The sequence below is a fragment of the Schistocerca serialis genome, unplaced genomic scaffold, assembly GCF_023864345.2.
Source record: "Schistocerca serialis cubense isolate TAMUIC-IGC-003099 unplaced genomic scaffold, iqSchSeri2.2 HiC_scaffold_582, whole genome shotgun sequence".
NCBI lineage: Eukaryota > Metazoa > Arthropoda > Insecta > Orthoptera > Acrididae > Schistocerca > Schistocerca serialis.
The window spans coordinates 1-7,500 of NW_026048171.1; the positions used below are offsets into that span (position 1 = coordinate 1).

General features: G+C 52.0%; 2 non-coding genes across 2 annotated transcripts; both read right to left on the reverse strand.

Annotated features, from left to right (window-relative positions):
• Nucleotides 1-204: 204 nt before the first annotated feature.
• LOC126448248 (5.8S ribosomal RNA) lies at nt 205-359 on the reverse strand. Its single transcript, XR_007584041.1, has one exon. It is a non-coding gene; the product is annotated as a 5.8S ribosomal RNA (ribosomal RNA).
• Nucleotides 360-712: 353 nt separating this feature from the next.
• Nucleotides 713-2,619, reverse strand: LOC126448255 (small subunit ribosomal RNA). The gene has a single exon (XR_007584046.1). It is a non-coding gene; the product is annotated as a small subunit ribosomal RNA (ribosomal RNA).
• Nucleotides 2,620-7,500: the final 4,881 nt, after the last annotated feature.

A 7,500-nucleotide genomic window follows, 5' to 3' on the forward strand; every position in this document is an offset into this window, starting at 1 on the left:
GCCTGCTCTGAGGTCGTTGTACGAGGTGTCGCACGCCACACCGCCAGCCGGCTGTGCACGCTACCGAGTAAGTACCGGTATGCGAACCGCCAGGCGACGGGCGCGCATCGCACGTTTAAGGAGACGCGGCCGGCCCCACAGGCGGCCACGACACTCCCAGGTCTGCGAAGCGGGGCAAACGCCGCGCGCTTCAGTATACGTAGCCGACCCTCAGCCAGACGTGGCCCGGGAACGGAATCCATGGACCGCAATGTGCGTTCGAAACGTCGATGTTCATGTGTCCTGCAGTTCACATGTCGACGCGCAATTTGCTGCGTTCTTCATCGACCCACGAGCCGAGTGATCCACCGTCCTGGGTGATCTTTTCATAGTTTCCACCATCTCTTTCGAGACAGTTGCATAGGCGGGACTGAGGCGTGTGGCGGCCCTGTTCCAGCGTTCAGTGTCCAACGGCCTCACGGCCGATGGGCGTCGTACGGCTCCACACCGGAGCGGACAGGCAGTCGGGCGAAAGTCATTCAAAACCGGCGCCAGGCGCCAGGTGCCGCAGGCCAGCCGCTCCAGCGCTTCAGCGCTCGTACCACACAACATTGCCGTTAGTTTTGAGACGAACGCGTGGTTCCGCACGCGGCGCACGGCTACTGCGAGCCGTACAGGTAGCTGCGTGTTGCGCGACACGACACGCACATCGAAAGACATGCAGTCTAGTCGGTAATGATCCTTCCGCAGGTTCACCTACGGAAACCTTGTTACGACTTTTACTTCCTCTAAATGATCAAGTTTGGTCATCTTTCCGGTAGCATCGGCAACGACAGAGTCAATGCCGCGTACCAGTCCGAAGACCTCACTAAATCATTCAATCGGTAGTAGCGACGGGCGGTGTGTACAAAGGGCAGGGACGTAATCAACGCGAGCTTATGACTCGCGCTTACTGGGAATTCCTCGTTCATGGGGAACAATTGCAAGCCCCAATCCCTAGCACGAAGGAGGTTCAGCGGGTTACCCCGACCTTTCGGCCTAGGAAGACACGCTGATTCCTTCAGTGTAGCGCGCGTGCGGCCCAGAACATCTAAGGGCATCACAGACCTGTTATTGCTCAATCTCGTGCGGCTAGAAGCCGCCTGTCCCTCTAAGAAGAAAAGTAATCGCTGACAGCACGAAGGATGTCACGCGACTAGTTAGCAGGCTAGAGTCTCGTTCGTTATCGGAATTAACCAGACAAATCGCTCCACCAACTAAGAACGGCCATGCACCACCACCCACCGAATCAAGAAAGAGCTATCAATCTGTCAATCCTTCCGGTGTCCGGGCCTGGTGAGGTTTCCCGTGTTGAGTCAAATTAAGCCGCAGGCTCCACTCCTGGTGGTGCCCTTCCGTCAATTCCTTTAAGTTTCAGCTTTGCAACCATACTTCCCCCGGAACCCAAAAGCTTGGTTTCCCGGAGGCTGCCCGCCGAGTCATCGGAGGAACTGCGGCGGATCGCTGGCTGGCATCGTTTATGGTTAGAACTAGGGCGGTATCTGATCGCCTTCGAACCTCTAACTTTCGTTCTTGATTAATGAAAACATACTTGGCAAATGCTTTCGCTTCTGTTCGTCTTGCGACGATCCAAGAATTTCACCTCTAACGTCGCAATACGAATGCCCCCGCCTGTCCCTATTAATCATTACCTCGGGTTCCGAAAACCCAACAAAAAGAACCGAGGTCCTATTCCATTATTCCATGCACACAGTATTCAGGCGGGCTTGCCTGCTTTAAGCACTCTAATTTGTTCAAAGTAAACGTGCCGGCCCACCGAGACACTCAATAAAGAGCACCCTGGTAGGATTTCAACGGGGTCCGCCTCGGGACGCACGAGCACGCACGAGGCGGTCGCACGCCTTCGGCTCGCCCCACCGGCAGGACGTCCCACGATACATGCCAGTTAAACACCGACGGGCGGTGAACCAACAGCGTGGGACACAAATCCAACTACGAGCTTTTTAACCGCAACAACTTTAATATACGCTATTGGAGCTGGAATTACCGCGGCTGCTGGCACCAGACTTGCCCTCCAATAGATACTCGTTAAAGGATTTAAAGTGTACTCATTCCGATTACGGGCCTCGGATGAGTCCCGTATCGTTATTTTTCGTCACTACCTCCCCGTGCCGGGAGTGGGTAATTTGCGCGCCTGCTGCCTTCCTTGGATGTGGTAGCCGTTTCTCAGGCTCCCTCTCCGGAATCGAACCCTGATTCCCCGTTACCCGTTACAACCATGGTAGGCGCAGAACCTACCATCGACAGTTGATAAGGCAGACATTTGAAAGATGCGTCGCCGGTACGAGGACCGTGCGATCAGCCCAAAGTTATTCAGAGTCACCAAGGCAAACGGACCGGACGAGCCGACCGATTGGTTTTGATCTAATAAAAGCGTCCCTTCCATCTCTGGTCGGGACTCTGTTTGCATGTATTAGCTCTAGAATTACCACAGTTATCCAAGTAACGTGGGTACGATCTAAGGAACCATAACTGATTTAATGAGCCATTCGCGGTTTCACCTTAATGCGGCTTGTACTGAGACATGCATGGCTTAATCTTTGAGACAAGCATATGACTACTGGCAGGATCAACCAGGGAGCTGCGTCAACTAGAGCTGAGCAGCCGGCCGCCCGGGAGTGTGTCCCGGGGGCCCGCGCGAACACGCAAGCGTCCGCTCAATTATTCTGCAAACAGGAGGAGGCTGAGCTCCCCTGCACAACACACCTCGAAACCCTCTCAGGTCCCGGCGGCGCGCAGCGCCGTCCTAAGTACTTGGTCGGGTTCGAGAGAGGCGCAATCGCCCGGAGTTAGGCGAGTAGACGCTTTAGGTGCGACCACCCGTGCTCCCAACTGAGCTTGCCGCTGCCGACAGAGGCCCGGGAGCGTGCTGTCGTGGCATTGCCGGCGGGAGACAACACGCGCCACCTACGGTGACCGGCAGCTCCAACGCCAGCGCCACAGAAGGACAAAAGCCCCACTTGGGTGCCGAAGCGAACTCTCCCAGCACAGCGCACGCGCCAACACGTCCGCACAGCTGCGATACAAACCACCTGCGAGAACCGCTGGGGCGACCGAGCAGCAGACGGCGTCGCGGCGCCGAGCGCCGGGCGGCGGCGCATCCTCAGCGCACACAGTCCTCAATCGGACCAGCACACTGCAGATGGCCACCGCGCTTCGCACCGGGCCCGCGAGGACCTACTTTGGCCGCAAGGCGCCGCGAGCAGGGGGCGCCGGCGCGCAGCTGCGCCGCCTGCCGCGTCCGTCGGCCGGCGCGCCTGCCACTGGCCGCCCCCACCAGCCGGCTGTAGCGCGTGCGCCCACGCACCGCGCTGCCAGCACGCCGGGCGGCCCCCCCTCACCGGCCGGGGACGGTCCCACCCAGCCACCGCCGCGTATCGCCTCACACCCAGATCCCCTTTCGCGTTCGTGGGCATGGTGGGTCCCCTTTCACGTTCGTGGGCATGGTGGGTATCCCTGAAACAACCGGTTAATAGCTCGACCGATCGTCGCCAACACTGATTCACCTCTAGCGAGAACAACCGCACCACAACGGGTTACCTGTTGTTCATTTGCGTAACGTCACCAGCAAACGTAGACGTCCATCGCCATTTGCAACGAGTATTGCATGCCTGTGTCAGGTGTCACAACACACTACGTCTGCCCACATAGACGCAACAACATGTGCACGCCTCGAGAACACGTGGAAGGTAGCCCCCCGTACGTATGCGGTGTCCATTGCGCGAACGACTGTCAGCCGGCCTCTGCAGGATGTCGCAGATGTGGAACGCGGTGCAACATGCTATCACGGTGTGTGAGAAGAGACGACTACGTCCGAATACACGCTCCACTACATCAACAGACTGCTCATGCTGATCGCCATCCAGGGCGTCCGTTCCTCCCACACGTCTGAATGGCGTACCACACTGCAATCCAGCTCTTATAGGGAGACGACACGTAGCTGCGTGCACAATATTTGGACTGTATGGTCTGCCGTTGCTAGGCGCGCAGTCGTCGTACGGTCACACATGTGCCACGATGTATCATTCAGTACATACGGACCAATGTGCAGTACAGTTTGTGGGTTTTGCGTACATCGGCGGACAGGTGACAGGCCGTACCACAACGTAGGCTGAGTACGTCGGCATGCGAAGGGCATTGAACATGCAAACTTCTCAACGACCAGCTTGCGAAGGCAGGGGGGAAGGGGGGGGGCATGTACGTCCTGCTGCTATCCACATTACAGTGTATAGCAGGAGCATGTGGAAAGTCAGCAACACCTGCAAGGTGTTTAACATGACGCGATACACAGGGGACCGGGCAGTGCGAATAGCGAACTATATTGCGAGGGTTGCGGTTAGGCAACACTACACTAATTTAACGAGTTGCATAACAATTACAGAGCAGGTTCAGCGACAACGTGCGTCAGGTTAAGGCGCAATATAGGTTAGGTTGAGGCACAATATAGGTTAGGTTAAGGCACAACATGGGTTACGTTAAGGCACAAATTGGGTTACGTTAAGGCACAACATGGGTTACGTTAAGGCACAACATGGGTTACGTTAAGGCACAAATTAGGTTACGTTAAGGCACAAATTAGGTTACGTTAAGGCACAAATTAGGTTACGTTAAGGCACAAATTAGGTTACGTTAAGGCACAAATTAGGTTACGTTAAGGCACAAATTAGGTTACGTTAAGGCACAAATTAGGTTACGTTAAGGCACAAATTAGGTTACGTTAAGGCACAAATTAGGTTACGTTAAGGCACAAATTAGGTTACGTTAAGGCACAAATTAGGTTACGTTAAGGCACAAATTAGGTTACGTTAAGGCACAAATTAGGTTACGTTAAGGCACAAATTAGGTTACGTTAAGGCACAAATTAGGTTACGTTAAGGCACAAATTAGGTTACGTTAAGGCACAAATTAGGTTACGTTAAGGCACAAATTAGGTTACGTTAAGGCACAAATTAGGTTACGTTAAGGCACAAATTAGGTTACGTTAAGGCACAAATTAGGTTACGTTAAGGTACAATATGGGTTAGGTTAAGGTACAATATGGGTTAGGTTAAGGTACAATATGGGTTAGGTTAAGGTACAATATGGGTTAGGTTAAGGTACAATATGGGTTAGGTTAAGGCACAACGTAGGTTAGGTTAAGGCACAACATAGGTTAGGTTAAGGCACAACATAGGTTAGGTTAAGGCACAACATAGGTTAGGTTAAGGCACAACATAGGTTAGGTTAAGGCACAACATAGGTTAGGTTAAGGCACAACATAGGTTAGGTTAAGGCACAACATAGGTTAGGTTAAGGCACAACATAGGTTAGGTTAAGGCACAACATAGGTTAGGTTAAGGCACAACATAGGTTAGGTTAAGGCACAACGTAGGTTAGGTTAAGGCACAACGTAGGTTAGGTTAAGGCACAACGTAGGTTAGGTTAAGGCACAACGTAGGTTAGGTTAAGGCACAACGTAGGTTAGGTTAAGGCACAACGTAGGTTAGGTTAAGGCACAACGTAGGTTAGGTTAAGGCACAACGTAGGTTAGGTTAAGGCACAACGTAGGTTAGGTTAAGGCACAACGTAGGTTAGGTTAAGGCACAACGTAGGTTAGGTTAAGGCACAACGTAGGTTAGGTTAAGGCACAACGTAGGTTAGGTTAAGGCACAACGTAGGTTAGGTTAAGGCACAACGTAGGTTAGGTTAAGGCACAACGTAGGTTAGGTTAAGGCACAACGTAGGTTAGGTTAAGGCACAACGTAGGTTAGGTTAAGGCACAACGTAGGTTAGGTTAAGGCACAACGTAGGTTAGGTTAAGGCACAACGTAGGTTAGGTTAAGGCACAACGTAGGTTAGGTTAAGGCACAACGTAGGTTAGGTTAAGGCACAACGTAGGTTAGGTTAAGGCACAACGTAGGTTAGGTTAAGGCACAACGTAGGTTAGGTTAAGGCACAACGTAGGTTAGGTTAAGGCACAACGTAGGTTAGGTTAAGGCACAACGTAGGTTAGGTTAAGGCACAACATAGGTTAGGTTAAGGCACAACATAGGTTAGGTTAAGGCACAACATAGGTTAGGTTAAGGCACAACATAGGTTAGGTTAAGGCACAACATAGGTTAGGTTAAGGCACAACATAGGTTAGGTTAAGGCACAACATAGGTTAGGTTAAGGCACAACGTAGGTTAGGTTAAGGCACAACGTAGGTTAGGTTAAGGCACAACGTAGGTTAGGTTAAGGCACAACGTAGGTTAGGTTAAGGTACAACGTAGGTTAGGTTAAGGTACAACGTAGGTTAGGTTAAGGTACAACGTAGGTTAGGTTAAGGTACAACGTAGGTTAGGTTAAGGTACAACGTAGGTTAGGTTAAGGTACAACGTAGGTTAGGTTAAGGTACAACGTAGGTTAGGTTAAGGTACAACGTAGGTTAGGTTAAGGTACAACGTAGGTTAGGTGAAGGCGCAATGTAGGTTAGGTTAAGGTACGATATACCTTAGGTTAAGGTACAATATCGCTTAGGTTAAGGTACAATATAGCTTAGGTTAAGGTACACGTTGTAGGGAAAGGTGTATTTTGGGGGGGGAGGGGGCGGCAGGTTCGTTGATAGTGATTATCGTAAGTGCATGCCTGCGGGATCATCCGATTTGTCACGTCAGGATGCACTTGTGGCTCATGACAGGCGGCGCTCCGATTCCAAGGTTGTGGCAGATCTGTGTCTTTCATTCCTGCCATTGTTTGTGTACTGTGACAGGAGGCAGTATTGTGATGTTGGGTGCACCCCTGTGTAGGACATGTGTGGGTGTTCGTGGCTTAGCTGAGCAATGGCGGATGTCGGAAGGGTGGGATATTCTGTTTTCTGGGTGGACCTCCCGGTCTGGTTATGATAGTGTGGATTGTGTAATGTGGCGGAGAGGATGCACCGGATGTTCTTCCATGCTGGTGGTTAGATATTGTGTGTGTGCCTGTTAGAGGCAGAGAGTAGTGTGTGATAGTGTCTGGCTGACGTGTGGTTCTCATTGTGTGCAGAGTCTTTCAGCATGTATAGGGACGGTTGTATATATTATCTGTATTCTGATGGCTCTGCATCTATTACTAATCAGTGCCGTGTATACGGTTACTCTGGTTCCAGTCGAAACTGTTCTATCTCTGTACATTAGTGACACTGCGGCTCCACTATGTTGCCGCCCCTGTCGGCCGTTTCCCCCAGTGTGTGGCTAATGATTATCAGCAATCAGTCTATTAGTCAATACCGGTAGTGTGACGACGTGAAATGTCCGGGATGGGGGAAGCTACACGCTTCCCGTGGGTCAGGGCCTAGAAAGACTCTTCCCACGCAGGAGGCTCGGACTGTCATTACTCTTCCGAGAAATATATTTGCCCAGCGTTTTTTGCGACTGCGAGTGCGACGCGTACGAGTACCGACATGGATGGGGCGCTTCCTAGCTGATCGCTCAGCATCGGAGAAATATATTTGCCCAACGT